Here is a 17,130-nt window from a genome sequence, read left to right on the forward strand (position 1 = left end):
TGATGAATAAATGATTGAGGGGCCTCACACAGGCTCATATATGCATAAAATAATGAATTAAAGAACTTCCCTTGATTAAATTTGATCATAGGTGGAGGTTGTTTCATGGGCAAGGCACAATCAAAGCACAGTTGAATTAGGGTTTCCTTGGGAAACAATCCTCAAGCCCTTTGGGTTATCTTGATCAAATTGGAAATTTGAGACACTTGGGAGACATATATGATGATTAGGAACTTTGTGGACCATTTTCATGCTTCCTCTCATCTTCATCTAGCCATTTCATTGAGCTTAGGAGCCTCCTAGGAGCATGGGAACACATGATCACTTGAGCTTCAAAACAAAAAGAGTTAGTGACATATTTTTGTGCTTTTGGTTAGTAATCAAATAAGAAAAGCAATAATATACAATACAAGCATGCTTGGTAATCTCAAAACACTCAAACAAGTCCCAACCCTAGGGTTAAGGAGCCAAACATGCTATGATCCTTGAGGCAATGCACTTGTGCAAATGATATGATGCCATGAGGGATCTTAGGGTCAAAATTAGGGTCTTACACTATGTATGACCCTGAGACTCATAATTTATCATTTAAAGTTTATTTAATATAATTTGCTTCAAAACTATTATGATATTCACGTGTATTTCTTATGTAGGACTAGTATATTTTATTTTTTCATTCATACCTCTTGTTTTCATTTTCTTCTCTCTCTCTCTCTCACTCACAATTGCTTTTCTCTCCAGACACCTCTTCATACACTCAGATATCACTTTTAAACGCTCCTTTCTATTCCATCATTTTTAGTCCATGATGAAAGTTTAAGTTTAGCGCAAGTATTTAATGACAAGATGAAATACACAAGTTATGATTTTTTATTCAAATCTTATAAAAAATTGACATAGTTGGTTTTCAACTAAACCCTTCATCCTAAATTTTTTTCATTCTCAATTCATATTTGAGTTTAAGGTGCAAGCGGATGTTATGGCTATGTGAAATACGTATTTCTGTTTTGACGAGTTGGAAGCGACGCTACAAAGATCGGTCAAAGATATTCTGAAGATGTGCAAGCGTCCATCAAAGATGTAACTACGAAATCGTTTTGGAGATGCATCTCCAGAATAAAGTAAACAAAAAAAAAGCGTAACTCAAAATGGTCTTTGTGAGTGTGTGCTGGGGTGCATCCGAAAATGCATCTCCGAAATTAAGGAATATTTGTGAAAATTCACATAATGCATTAGAAACATCTATGGTGCCATAAGAAATTCTTTAAGTCAAACCCTTATTCCTAAATCTTGAATTCTTAATTTCCCTTCATATACATCTCCATAATCCTCCATCATTGTTGTGACAAATATTCACCAAGAGCATTTGTATAGATTAAATCAAAGGTCTTGTGATTGAATTCAGTCTTGAACACACAACACTACTAATTCTTTTGAGATTGAGTTTTGTTGTCTATTATGGTTATCTTTGATTTGAGAGATTAGTCTTTGCAGTTACTGCGAGCAGAAAATACGTGATTTTTACTAGAAAAAATATTGTGACACAAGTATATTAGACAGATCATTAAAAACTACTATATTTTTCGTTAAATCCAGTTAAATGAGAAGAATTATTTCAAAGTGGTCTCAAAGAGAAAAGAGAACACTTAATCAGCGAACCTCCCCAAAACACACGTCAAGTTTAAAAATTCATTGATTCCAAAAATCAACGACACTTGCTTGCTTATCAATACAATAAAGAAAATTTGAAAATCATTCGAAGAGACTTAGACTAAATCCATAAATGGTGGGTAATCATACATGTAAGGGTAATAACAGTAGTTGCTAAATAGAGAAATAAGAGTATGTAAATCACCTAAGAGCTTCGTGGATAGAGCTTACGAGTTCTTGGTGGAATTCAACCATGAAGAATGCCAAAAGAAATATGGGAGAAACCTTTGTGGATAAATTTTGTGAAGGGGTGTAGTGTCCTTATTGTGATAAGGCTCATCACTTGCAGCAATTCAGCTAAGATTGAGACCTTAAAAGGCAAAATGAAGGCTGAATTTGAGATAAATGATTTGGGTAAATTCTCACACTTTCATGAGTTGGAATTTGTGAAAGTCAAGGAAGGAACAATAACACAAAACAAAAATATATACTATATTTTTTAGCCAAAAATCCAATCTCACATGAAAGGATGAGCAAACATATAGAGATTAGATTCCACTTCATGAATTGAATGCTTGAGATTTTAGATTGTCCAACAGAAAAGCAACTATTAGACAAATTCACAAAAGCCTTAAAGATTATTTGATAGGTTTGTTTATTTAAGGGAACAATTGAGAATGATCAGTGGGGGTGTATTAAATTTTAATCCACAATGTGAATTTGTTGGTTAGTTTGTTCAAAGTTAGTTGAATAACTAACTAGTTAATTAGATAGTTAGTTGATTGTGCTTATTGCTTAACCCACAAGAAAGCATTATAAATGAGTTGTAAGGCTCTCTATTCATCGATCAATGAATCATACTTTACAACATTTCATTCTCTCTATAACATTCACAACTAATTCCATTTATATGTGAGTGTTCATAAATTGCTTTTAAAATAGGTTACTGTAGCGGTAAATTCATGACCATCAAGCTATGAATAAGATAGACGTCAATAAAACCAGAGTCACCACCGCGCTTTTATTGTTTCCAAGGAAAAAAAGGAAAAGTACGAACAAAACCCAAAAGATAAGAAGTTTTCAAATCAAAACTAATAAAATGCCAGAGATTACAGGTAAGGGAGTTGGTTACACAGAGGGAAGGTGTTAGCACCCAAAGTGTCCTAGATACTCCTAGGGAGCCCTTTCCTGTGTGCATATTTTTTTTGTACAAATGATGTTTGCAATAAATATAATGGGGGGATGAGAAAAGAATTCATTAATTATATTTTTTTGTGTTTGACAAGACCTTCGGACTTGTGCCTACGCACCAACATAAAAATAAGGAATCAAAACCTCGTAGTTCGTGGTAACAATTTCAAAATGAGTGCATTGCTTTTAACAAAATTTTAAGTTTAACAAAGGCACAAAAGGCCTAAAAAAAGACGGTTTGAATTAGTGTTAGTTCTTTTTGGCTTTTGAAATTTTAAGTCAAGTATAGTTAAGTTCATTTACAAGTTTGATTAAGAAGAGAGTTTAAAAATGCAATGGCGTAAGGCCAAAGTTTCTAATGTGCAAAATGGTCTAAGTTTAGAAAACAAAAACAAGCAAAGAAGATTTTAAAAGGAGGGAGAGATTTGAAATTAAAGAAGTGGGGAGGAGATGAAGAGACTAATCCTAAGCACAAAATTAAAAGTTAAGAGTTGAAAAGATCTGACCAATGGGATGCAATCCAATAGACAAGAATGTCATATAGAAACCCAAATTTCCCTTGGACTTTAGAATCAAGCAACATCAATACACAAATAGCAAGGTGAAAAGCAAGGCATCAAATAAAGATAGTCACATCCAAGCTTAGCAACTCCATGATCTTCTTCAAAATTTCCCATGTATCAGATGACTTCAAAGATGGCATGAGACACGGGTTCAAAATAACAGCTTCACAATGATCATGTTGCAGATGAAATCAAATGGATCTTCAATATTGTATCAGATGAATGTTCACTTCACAAGCACTTGGTTCTATGAAAGTTGGCATTGGTCAAGTCCTTTGCATAGAGAATGTTGCATAAATTCTAAGTCCAACAGTCTTAGATCAAACCAACAGTCCACACAAGATTTTTTTTTAGGGTTTTTGTTCTTATTATGTACATTAAGGTCAAAAGACCAAACAAACAAATAAATATACACAAACACAATATATTCACAAAGCATGGCTCAAGTGATCAAAGAGAAAATGACATTAAAGTAAACAAATTGAATAATATGAATAATGGCAAATGAATAAAAAGCTTAAAAATTAAAGTGCATAAAAGTAAATGACTTGAAATTAAATGTTAGTTGTTAGTTGATTAGAAGTTAGTATTGCTTTTGCTTTGTTTTGTTTAAGTCATTCTTTGGAGAACACTCAACTCACTTATCATAAGCATGGATCCTTGAACCAAGACATCTTCCAAAGGAAGGAAAAAAGGCTAAGTTTCCACATAATACCATGAAAGAGGGGAAACTTACAATCTCACTAACTAGAATGCTATGTCTTTTGTGTCACAAATTTAGCGCTATGTTAAGTAATCGTAATTGGACTTATGTAGAAGTCACAACTATTTGAGGTCGGGAAATAGAATTTTGGTGTTAATGCATGTTAGAGACATAGTATGATGAACTACGCTCATGAAACATACCACACACAAAAAGAATATACAAAATGGGGGGCCTAATCTCATCCATACTCATGTTGATTTTTCAATCAACTAGCCTTAGGATATAGAGATGTCATAGGTCCATTACATGAATGAATGAAGAGGGGGAATGAGATGAAGAGGAAGGGGAATGGATTCAACACAAATTGGTCAAAGGAGGACTTTTACCAAATTAAGATTATCCGTTATGTAAGACCCTAATTTTGACCCTAAGATCCCTCATGGCATCATGTTATTGCACAAGTGCATTGCCTCAAGGATCATAGCATGTTTGGCTCCTTCACCCTAAGGTTGGGACTTGTTTGAGTGTTTTGAGATCACCAAGCATGCTTGTATTTTATATTATTTCTTTTATTATTTTATTACTAACCAAAAGCACAAAAATATGTCACTAACTCTTTTTGTTTTGAAGCTCAAGTGATCATGTGCTCCACAATGCTCTTAGGAGGCTCCTAAGCCTAATGCAATGGCTAGATGAAGATGCGAAAAAGCATGGGAATGGTCCACAAAGTTCCTAATCATCATATATTTATCCCAAGTATCTCAATTTTCCAATTTGATCAATATAACCCAAAGGGCTTGAAGATTGTTTCCCAAGGAAACCCTAATTTCACTGTGCTTTGACCGTGCCTTGCCCATGAAGCAATCTCAACCTATGATCAAATTTAATCAAGGTAAGTTCTTTCATTTATAATTTTATGCACATATGAGCCTATTTGAGGCCCCTCAATAATTCATTCATCAAGATTGGAAGTTTGGCCTTGAAAAGTTGATCAATCAAGTCATCTGACTAAACTAAGGTTCAATGAGATATAACTTTTGATGTGTTTGTCAAATGAAGATGACCCCAAAAGAAAACATGTTCCTAAGAACCATATGAACAACTTTAATGTTCATAAAAAATCCATTTGAAGCTTGGAAGGTCATCTTTCATTTCAAAACATTATAGGCATTTTGACCGAAACCCTAATTTTGGGTCAACTTACCAAGGGCATAACTTTCTCAATTTTTATGATTTTAAGGTGATACCAAAAGAATTGGAAATATTAAGATGTATAATTAAAATGTTATGTTGGACAAAATTTCATAATTCTAAAATAAATACATGTGATAATGCAAAACATTATAGATCATCTTGGACCTAATTCATTGAATTTGAAAAAGTACCCAACTTCAAATGCCCATAACTTTGTCATAGAAAATACAAATGATGTAAACTTTGAGTCTAGATTTACCATCTTGAAAATATATACAACTTTTATGTTGAATATGTTTTCATTTGAAGCTTTTATCATGAAGACAGAGGGGTTTGATTAAGCTTGCTTTTGGTGAACTTTTTCAAAGTGACTTGAATATGTTTTGTACTTGAATTTTCCAAGCTAGTTTTCATCAATTTGGACACGCCAAATGATTTTTTTCCTAACATGACTTTTATTCCTTATTTCAATAGCTTTCCAACCATTACTCACAATGCTCATTTGGATCTACCATTTGTGAGTTTTGAAATTCTTTTCATTTATGTGCATACTTGATATATTATGTTGAAACTTGGAATGCAAACATTCTCCATCCAATGTGCACGTCCAAATGCCTTTCATGTGAACTCAGCAAGTTGCTTCAGCCATCCATGGGCCTCTCACACGCTCACAAAGGCCCATGCAATCAAATTTCAAATTCCATGCACATGAGCAAAGTGTGTGATCAGCCATATTCAACTATAAATAAACACCTCATGAGCTTCATTTCACAACCTTTTGGAGATACCATATGCTGCTGCACTGAAACCATAACCCTCACTAAAGGAATCACTCATAATTTTTCAGATTTTCGAGCTTGAAATTCAGCATCATTAGCTGAGTTTTAAAGCCAGATTCCTTAGTCAATCACCTCCACTACATTCATAGATAAAGAAGGAGCAAGGATCTTGGAGAATTCGTGGCCAGAAGTTCATCAATTTGAAGGTATCAACTCAAACTTTTTGGATCTGGAACTCTTAATTCAATGTAGTTTGCTTGTGTTTCTGTGGTTCTCTGAAGTCCTCATACTTGAGGCAAGACTTTGATGCATTCAATTTTCCATTTCATGAGCAATCCGTGTGGACACCATGATTTTCTCCTTCATATTTCTCTCAATATAGGAAGAGTGAGGGAAATCCAATGGTACAATGATGATCTACATCACACGAGCTTCATTTCCATATGCTTGTTTCTTATTTTTGTTAAGATTTATTTTCTGCAGCTTTTGGTCGGAATCTGTTGCTTCGCCGGAGAAGACGGTGGTTTCCACCACCACCACCACGTGTGTTACTCCCTGGCCCTTGGATCTTGCTTCCATGATCTAATCTCACGCGTCCATTTCAATTACTTATTTTAATTCATGATGTGGCGCGTTTGACTTATGTGTAGCGTGTGCCATCAAATCTAAACCGTGCATTGTGCCACGTCAATTAATGAATGTGGATCAGGTGGCTGAGGCTTTTTCACTTATTCCATTTTCTTTTTATTTTCTGTTAATTCATTTCATTTTCAAAAATTCATTAAAAATTTATTTGAAGTTAGAAAAATATGAGACCAATTCCAAAAATTTTCTTAAAAAATCTAGTTTCATATTATGATTTTTAATTATTTTTGTGACTTCATTTGATATTTTTTATGAATTACTTGGTTTTTATTGATTTTAATTCATTTTAAAATACTTTCTGACTTTTAAAAAATACAAAAATATTTTCATAGCATCTATGGATCATGATAAGTCAATGAAAAATAGTCTCAACAATTTCTTGTTTGTTTTGAGATTATTTGAGATTTTAATTCATATTATTCTATTTTTGGTTGTTTTTAATTGATTTTAATTGCTTTCTGATTTCAAAAATTTGTGAGAAAATTAGTAAAAGTTTGGTTGACTATGTTGAACCTATGAGAATTTAATTTGACTCATTGAAGTTGTTTTGAATTGAATTTGAGGTTCAACTTTGTTTGTTTATTTTTTATTTGTATTTTCTTTTAATTCAAAAAATACCAAAAAAACATTGTTGACTTCTTGACTTGTTATCTTCATTCTCCTTCTGCTTGGTGTTGATTGAGGTTGGATTGATTCAACTTTGATGAAATTCATTGGATCTTGTGGTTTGAAAATCCTTAAGGATCATCACCTAGAAAGATGAATGAATTTGATCAAGGATGAGTTATCCCTTGATCAATTGGGATTGGTTATTGACTCCCTTTCATCTTCATCCCTTTCTTTCCCTTAATGACCAATGAGTTAAAGTCTTGAGGTTGGTCTTGACAAAATAGGAGTTTAATCTTCTTTGATCCAAACCAAACTTAACTTGATCCATGATCAAGTAAGTTATTTTGTGTCAAAGATAGGTTACTTCTTGGTCAAGCAAATAACCAAAAGTCAATACAAGGCCCTTCCCCTTTTGTTTGGCATGGCAAGTTTATGGAGCTTGGATTACTAGTCATGACCTCTAACTTGTGTTCTTTGCCTATATTCTTATTGATCGACCTCAGATAGGTGTGACTACTATATTAGGCCACTTACGATTGCTTAACATAGCGCTACATTGTCATATGACAAGCTAACATAACTCTACTAACTACTAAGTTTAATTTGAGCTTTTATATACTTGTCATTTACTTTTAATGTCATTTATTTCTTGCTAATTATTCATCTTGCTTTTCATTTTGCTCACTTGAGCACATATTTTATGTTTATGTCATTTTTTTTGCTCATTTGAGCCCATTATTGTATATAAATATATTGCTATTTTGTGTTGTTTGTGTTTGTTTTGATGTGAACCAAAATGCAAAATGAGAAAGGACTTAGAATTAGGATTTACCCTTGCTTAAAGGAGTTCAAGAGCAACTAGGCCTCATGCCTTTAGAATGCAAAATTTGTTGAAGAGCAACTAGGCCTCATGCCTTTAGAATGCTAAAACTCAAAGTTGACCTCAAATGACTTCTCCTCAAACTTATTATTTGTCCATTCCCTTTATTGTGTTATGAACTTTTTGATGTGTGCTTTTGTGTGATAGGGATTCCATCTTAAGATTGTGAAAAGAGGACCATTGTCGTGAGTATCCAAGTTAAGAGCCAAGCCAAATGGAGATCCTAGGAGCTTGAATTCAAACTATTGATTGCTTGTTTTGTGTGCTAAGTCCAAAGGAAATGAGAATCTTGAGTCATCTCTATGACTCGAAGAAAAGGAACTCCAAGGATTATCTTTCCCCTCTTATCTTTGTATGTCTTAGGAATAACCTTTCTCTCTTCTCCCCACTCTAACCAAGCCATAAATCATTTTCAAAACTTTGACTTTATTTCAAATTAGAAACCTAGGCCTTAGGCCTTTGACTTTTCAAAACCATTTTCATAAATACTCATTGTAAATAAACTTTAATCCAACTTTGACCTCATTTTGTAAATAAATTTAACTTGTAAATATAACTCATTTCAAGTTGTTTTTATGGTTCCAATGGCCACTTGTTAAAACCTTTTCAAAACATTAGTCATAGGTTTGAGTTATTTTAAGACCCTAATTTTGACCCTAATATCCCTCATGGCATCATATTCATTGCACATTGCATTTGCCTTAAGGATCATAACATCTCGGCTCCTTAACCCTAGGGTGGGAACTTGTTGAGTTGGTTTGAGACCACCAAGCATGCTTGAATTGTATATTATTGTTTTTATTATTTTTGTTTACTAACCAAAAGCACAAAAATATGTCACTAACATCTTTTGTTTTGTAGCTTGAGCAATCATAAGATCCAAGGCTCCTAGGAGGCCCCTATACTCAAAGAATGGCCAGGTGAAGTTGAAGGCAAGCATGACAATGGTTCACAAAGCTCTCATTCATCATATATGCCTCCCAAGTATCTCAATTTGTCAATTTGATCAAGATAAACCAAAGGGCTTGAGGCTTGTTTCCCAAGGAAACCCTAATTCATCTGTGCATCAACTGTGCCTTGCTCATGAAGCAACCTCAACCCATGATCAAATACAATAAAGGGAAGTTCTTTCATTCATCATTTCATGCATATTTGAGCTTATTTGGATGTCCTCAATCATCAATTCATCAAGGTTTGAAGTTTGGACTTGAGAAGTTGATCAGTCAATTCATCTGACTACTTTGAAATCCACTGAGGCCTAACTTTTAATGTGTTTGTCAAATGAAGATGACCCCAAGAGAAAAACTGTTCTTAAGAACCATATGAACAACGTTAATGTTCATCAAAAATTTATTTGAAGCTTGGAAGGTCATCATCCATTTCAATACATTATAGGTCATTTTGACTGAAACCCTAATTTTGGGTCAACTTCCCAAGGACCTAACTCACTCATTTTTCATGATTTTGAGGTGGGATCAAATGCATTGGAAAGTTTAAAATGGAGTTTTGTTCAACATAACAATTGATCCTCATGTACCTTTCCAACCATTACCCACAAGGCCATGTTTCACTTTGGTAAGAGGTAGTTTCGAAGAGATGAAGAATTATGTGCATTTTTAGAAACCATTTGAAAACTGCATGCACACTCCAAATCAATTGCATTTGCACGTCCATTTCATCTTATTGTGACTTCAGCATGCCAAAGAAATTGGATTTGGGCCCTCCATGCGCCTGTACAGGCCCATGCATGGAGGCCCTCACTTCATGCACACATGAAATTCCCATGCTTCCCTTTTCCTTTTGCTATAAATAGAGGTGCATACCTTCATCAAAAACCAACCTTAAGGCGCCTCATATGCTGCAGAAATCAATCCAAACCTCACTCTAAAGGAATTGTGCAATTTCACTTTCATTTTTCAGATCCAATTTTCAACTTCATTGGTTGATTATTGGACTTAAATTCCTAAGCCTTGCTCCATCTCCATCTCAAGTGCAAACTGCAATCAAGATTGGTGAAGGATCGTGCTCCATAGATATGCATTTTCAAGGTTGATGCTCAAACTTTTTTCAATCGAAACACACTGATTATAGCTCATTTCTTGTGTTTATTGGCTTGGCTGAAGTCCTCTCATAAGAGGCATTTGAATTGTGTTCTTACTTTTACAAATCCATTAAGTTCAGATTGAACACCATGATTTTCTCTCTCTGATTTCTCTTCCTATGAGAGTCTAGAGGAGAAACCAATTGTACAAGGGTGATGTACATCACCCCAGCTTTCCAATGATATGAGGATCGTCTATTTTTATTGAGATTTTTGAACCTGCAACTTCCACCGGCGCTGGTGAACTCGCCGGAGAAGACGGTGGTGTACACCACCGTCTCTTTGCCATATTAAATGTGAGCCGTGTGATCATGCTTCCAGATCTAATCAGGTCCATTGGATGTTATGACTTTTATTAATTCGCTATGTTGCTCAGTTGACTCAGGCTTATGGTGAGCGCGCGCATGTGGATCGTTTGATGTGCCAGGTCAATTAATGAGATTCAATCCAACGCGCGTGGATTTTTGTTATTTCTGAATTAATTCATTTTATTTTCTTAATTCCATTTTATTTCAAAAAATCATAACTCTTTCATTTTAATTCCAAAAAATATGGGACCAATTGCATTATTTCCCTTTTTAATTCTAGTTTCTGAAAATGATTTTTAATATTTTTTATTTTGTCATTTGATATTTTTTGTGAATTTTCTCTTTTCTGTTTATTTTTAATTCATTTTAAATAGTTTCCAATATCCAAAAAATACAAAAATATTTTCTTAACCTCTTTGAATGATGATGAATCTATGAAAAATATTCTCACCAATTTATTAATTAATTTGAGATTTATTTTAGATTTTAGTTAAATTAGGTTATTTTTTACTCATTTTTAATTGTTTAAAAATAGTTTCTGGTTTCTAAAAATGCTGAATTTTTTTGTCAAACTTTGTTTGACCTAGTTGAACTTAGGATGATCCATTTGGACTTTTCAAAGTTGAATTGAAATGGATTTGAAGTTTGACCTTTAATTGTTTATTTTAATTCAAGTATTATTTTTATTTTGAAAAATGCCAAAAATATTTTATTTGTTTCTTGACTTCTAAGTTTCATTTTGCTTTTGTTTACTATGGTTTGACCTTGATTCCATTCATCTTTGGTCAATGTACCTTGCTTGTTTCATTTGAAGTTCAATTCATGTGTATTCTTATTCATCTTCTTCTTTCATCTTTTTTCTTTTTGATTAATGAGTTAGAGATTGGTGGTTAGCCTTGATATAGGGGAAGTTTAACCTTCCTTGATTCAAATCTAATTCATCTTGATCAAAGATCAAGTGAATGACTTTGCATTAAGGATATGTTGCTTCTTGATCAAGTAAAAAAAACCTAAATCAATACAAGATCATTCTTCTTTTATTTTGGCATGGCAAGTTGTAGGAGAGTGGCTTACTTGTCAAGATATCTAACTTGTGTTTGTTGCCTATATTTTTATTGACCGGCCTCAGATAGGTGTGACTACTACATTAGTCCACTTACGATTGCTTAACATAGCGCTAAATTGCCTTATGGCACACTAACACTAACTATTGACCATTAACTTTTAATTCAAGTCATTTAATTCTTGTACATATTATTCATTTGCTTTTGCCCTTTGCTTACTTGAGCTCATGTTTATGTTAATGCAATTTGCCTTTAACTCACTTGAGCACATAATTGTGTGTATACTATTGTGCTTGTGTTTTGTTTTGATTGTTGTGAACCAAATGCAAATGGACAAAATGACTTATACTTTAGGACATTCCCTATGCAAAAATGGAGTCAAAGAGCAACTAGGCCTCATGTCTTTAGAATGCTATAAAAGAAGAAATAATGTCAAAGAGCAACTAGGCCTCATGCCTTTAGAATGCTTAATCTTGAAGATGAACTTGAAAGGATCCTAATTTCTAAACTCCCTCTTGGCCATTCTTTGTTTGTATTTTTGATGTGTGTGTTCTTGTGCAAGGGATTCCAACTTGAGCCAAATAGAAGAACCATTGTCATGAGCATCTAAAGTGAGAGATACAAAAGCCATTGGAAGATTCCTGGGAGCTTGATTGTGTGCTTGATTGCTTGAGTTATTTGCCTATTTGCTTGCTTATTCCAAAGGATGAGAGTTACTCGGATCATCACTATGATATCAAGAAGGGAACTCCATTGTGGTTTTATTTATCTTCCTTAATCTCTTTGTATGTTTAGGATTTAGCCATTCTTCTTCTTCCTTCCACTCTAACCCAAGCCAAAACTTTTGTGCAAACATTAAAATTTGTTTTCAAAATTAGAAACCTAAGCACTATGCTTTTGATTTTCCAAAATTATTTTCATAACACTTATTTTGAATTGAATTCTAAGTCAACTTTGACCATACTTTGTAAATACTTTTCATTGGTAAATACAACTCACTCAATTGTTTTTGTGGTTTCAATGGCCACTTCTTGCCAAAGCTTTTCATAAACATTAGCTATTAGGTTTGAGTTATCCTTGAGGTTGATATAATACTCACCTATATCCTTAGTGATGGACAATAGGTCTTCCATGCTTATTATAGGGTTAACCCCTCACTAGCATGTTGAAGCTCTCCTCACATGGTGGATTTGTGGTTTTAGGTTGAGTTTTCTCCCTTTGATAACAAAAGACCTTAAGGCTTTTGGACCAATCAATTCACCAACTTGTTTTGAGATTTTTACCCCGAACTACGAGGTTTTGATCCTAATCTTTTTTTAAGATGGTACATAGGCAGTGGGTTTATCCATTCAAACACAAAAATTGTAAATAATTTGTATATTCTTCTCTCATCTCCCCAATCATGTTTGCACAAATAATTTTCACAAATACCAACCCACCTTACAACAATTGTAAAAAGGGCTCCCTAGGAGTACCTAGGATGTTTTGGGTGCTTAAAAGCTTCCCATTGCATAACCAACCCCCTTACCCCGATCTCTGACATTTTTATTAGTTTTTGATTTGATAAAACTTCTCGGTTTTTGTTCGCTTTCTAACCTTTCCTTTGGATAAATAGAAGTGCGGTGGCGACTCGAATTGTATGATTTACTTTTGATTTAGTCAATAAATCTAAAGGTAACGAATACCCCGCTACAAAAAAGTGGCGACTCTGCTGGGGAGATTTGCCTAGTGGGTTGTGCCTACTTTTCACATTTTGTTGTATTGTATTGTTTATATTATTTTGTGACATATTTTTGTGCAAATTTAGGATTAGTGTATTGTATGTAATGTATGAATTGCTTGATATATTAATTGCTTGTGTGCTTGGTTGACTTTGTGAGATGAGTTCTATACCCGAACTCGAGTGCACTTATGATAGGAGAATGACATAGTCTTGTTGACTTGTGTGGAGTTATTCCTTAGCAAGTTGACTTGCAAGCCCATTCATTTGGTGGAGGTTACGTTGGGACCAATAATGTCACACGAGTAGTCATGGTTAGGCATTACTCTTTCCAATATATGCCTTAGAAGCCAAGGACCTTAGTTTACCAAGCCCATCTTGGCCTATTTTTAGGACGTAGTTCGAAGGTCGTTCAAGTGTAAGATTTGATACGATTGTTACGCGATACTACACTCATAAGAGTCTCTCTTGAGAATATTTTTGGAATACGAGTAGTCGTTTATCCGATAATATCCGAAAGATGGGATGATGACTATGGGAACCTCTTGTAGAACATGATTGGCAGGTCTAACCCTAGTACACTCCCTTTAGGTGGTTCTTAACCGAGACTCCATGCTCGTGACTTGCAACAAACCCTTGATTCATGGTTGATCCGTTCTTGTATATCCTTAATATCAATGGAACTTGGGTGTTGATAAGGTATAAACCATAATCCACCAAAATGGATGATTGATATTAAGGATGACTTGATCCATCCCATGACCTTTGTGTGGTGTGATTTACTTGATCCTTGAGTGTGATTATTGAATCCATGCATTCATGCATCCATTTGCACCCATATCATCAACAATGAGAAAATTTTCAAGGAACTTAAGAGGTCTATTTGTAAAGTTTCAGACATGGATAGACAAAGAAGGAATACAAAGAAGTACAGTTTCAGACAACCCGACTTGAAAGAGTTAAGGAGTTTGACATCCTATGTATTAGATCCCTTGGAGTTCAAGGCTCGTCATGGGAAGCTTCTATCTATTCTTGCTACTCAGGTGGATGAAGGTCTGATGAGTGTATTGGTGCAGTTCTATGATCCCTTGTACCGTTGTTTCACATTTCCGGATTTCCAGCTTTTGCCTACGCTTGAGGAGTATGCCTATCTTGTGGGTATACCTATTCTAGATCAGTTGCCGTTCAGTGGGTTGGAGAGGGTTCCTACTTCTGAAGAGATTGCGGATCTATTGCATATAGATGAATCTATTGTGGGTGCTCATATGACTACCAAAAGTGGAATTCAAGGTCTCCCTTATGAGTTCCTCATTGCTCAAGCTACTTTGTATGGGAAGGCCATGAGTGAGGACGACTTTGAGGCCATATTTGTACTTCTCATCTATGGGCTAGTGTTATTTCCCAACATCGACAAATTTATGGATGTGAATGCTATTACGATTTTCTCTACTCTTAATCCCGTTCCGACTCTGTTAGGTGACACTTATTTCTCTTTGCATATGAGGAACGTAAATGGTGGTGGTACCATTGTGTGTTGTTTGCCTCTGTTGTACAAGTGGTTTTTTTCGCACTTGCCACATACGTTCGCCTTCAAGGAGAAAAAAGGATGTCTACGGTGGTCCACGAGACTTATGTCTCTCACTAATGATGATATCTTTTGGTATAACCGTGTATATGATGGTGTGTAGATTATTGACTCTTGTGGTGAATTCTCCAATGTGCCTCTTCTTGGAACATGTGGTGGGATTAACTACAACCCTGTTTTAGCACGTCGTCAGCTTGGGTTCCCCTTAAAGGATAAACCTAATAACATTCTGATAGAGGGTGTGTTCTTTAAAGAGGGTAAAGATCCCCAAGGCTTGAAGGGCAGGATGGTCCGCGCTTGGCGCAAGATTCATAGGAAGGGAAGGAAAGAGCTTGGTCCGAAGAATTGTATTGCTTTGGAACCCTATACCTCGTGGGTGAGGAGGAGAGCTTCTGAGTACCTTATGCCTTATGAATATCCGAGACCTACACCTTTGGTTATGGCTGGGTCTTCAACCTTCCCTGACCAAGGAGTAGAGGGGTTGAGAGACGAAGATCGTTCGCGTGCTTGGGTCCGTGAGCGAGAGGAGCTAGTTCAGTAGCTTAGAGATAAGGATGCATTGATAGAGTTTCTTGAGCATCAGGTTATCGACGAGCCTGATGATGTGGTGACTTCTCTTCTTCCCCATTCTTCCAGGTTTTGGAAGAGGAAGTATGATCGACTCGCCAAAGAGAAGGCAGATATGGAGGCAGCCTATGAGAGAGAGGTGAAGAGGCTTCGTGCAGCTTATCTTCCGGTCTCGAGAGCTTTGGACAATTTTTTCTCGGGTTCCATAGGATGTTCATTTTTCTTCTCTCTTGTATTGTATTTGGTTACCAAGACTGTACTTCTTTGGTGTAAAAATATTTTCCAAATATTATTGATGTGATATTTCCATATATGTCTAAAATGATTAATATTTTCCAGATATTTGCAAATAGGACTCTAAAGTTCCTTTGATTAAAAAAATAAATCATATGCACAAGCATTGCATGCATCATGTGCATAAGGAGGTTTTTCTCCAGGCTTCTTGTTCAGTGGTCTAACTCTGTGTTCTTCATTTATTTTGAAGACAAGCTGACGCACCGGTACTACACCAGAGCCAACTCTTCAAAGCTGATGGATCACCTAGAACAAGAGAACAGAGAACTGAAGGAGGAAGTGGCAAGATTGACTGCCCTGATGGAGTCTTTCTTGGCCGCCCAAAGCTAGTCTACTTCAACGCCTTCAACTCCTCCCTAGAGGATAGTCATTTCTGAGATTGCCTCTTCAACAGTGCCTGCTACCAGTGCCCACTTCGCGCCTACTGCTATGCCAGCCGGGTTTCCCTGGGGGATGCCTGTGAATTTTGTTCCTGAGGGTCTCGCCCCAACGTTTGCTTCTCTGTCGGCATCTAGCCCGGTCCTTGCTGTGCCACCTCCGGTCGTGCATACTATGCCGAGAGTAGATGACACCATTTATCACTCTGAGCCATCTGAGGCCCCAGATGTGTATGAAAAGATGGATGCTATGAATGACCAATTCCTTGAGCTTCGCAAGGAACTCAAAACTCTCAAAGGGAAGGACCTCTTTGGCAAATTTGCTGCTGAGCTTTGCCTGGTACCAAATGTCAAGATCCCTGTAAAATTCAAAGTGCCTGACTTTGAAAAGTATAAGGGAAATACTTGTCCTCTCAGCCATCTGGTTATGTATGCACGAAAAATGTCGACTCAGACTGACAATGATCAGCTCCTAATTCATTATTTCCAGGACAGCCTGTCCGGTGCTGCCCTGAGATGGTACATGGGTTTGGACAACGGGAACATCCGCTCCTTCAACGATCTTGGCAAAGCCTTCGTCAAGCAATACAAATATAATGTTGATATGGCTCCCGATAGGGATCAATTGAGGGCCATGTCCCAGAAGGACAAGGAAACTTTTAAGGAGTACGCCCAGAGGTGGCGAGAATTAGCTGCACAGGTCGTGCCTCCGATAGAAGAGAAAGAAATGACCAAGATATTTCTGAAGACCTTGAGCTCATTTTATTATGAGCGGATGATTGCCAGCGCTCCTTCTGACTTCACCGAGATGGTGAATATGGGGATGCGTCTGGAGGAAGGAGTCAGGGAAGGGCGCCTGACTAGAGAAGAAGGCTCTTCTGCCAAACGTTATGGGGC

This window comes from Lathyrus oleraceus, chromosome 4 (genome assembly GCF_024323335.1).
Source record: "Lathyrus oleraceus cultivar Zhongwan6 chromosome 4, CAAS_Psat_ZW6_1.0, whole genome shotgun sequence".
In the NCBI taxonomy this organism is placed as follows: domain Eukaryota; kingdom Viridiplantae; phylum Streptophyta; class Magnoliopsida; order Fabales; family Fabaceae; genus Lathyrus; species Lathyrus oleraceus.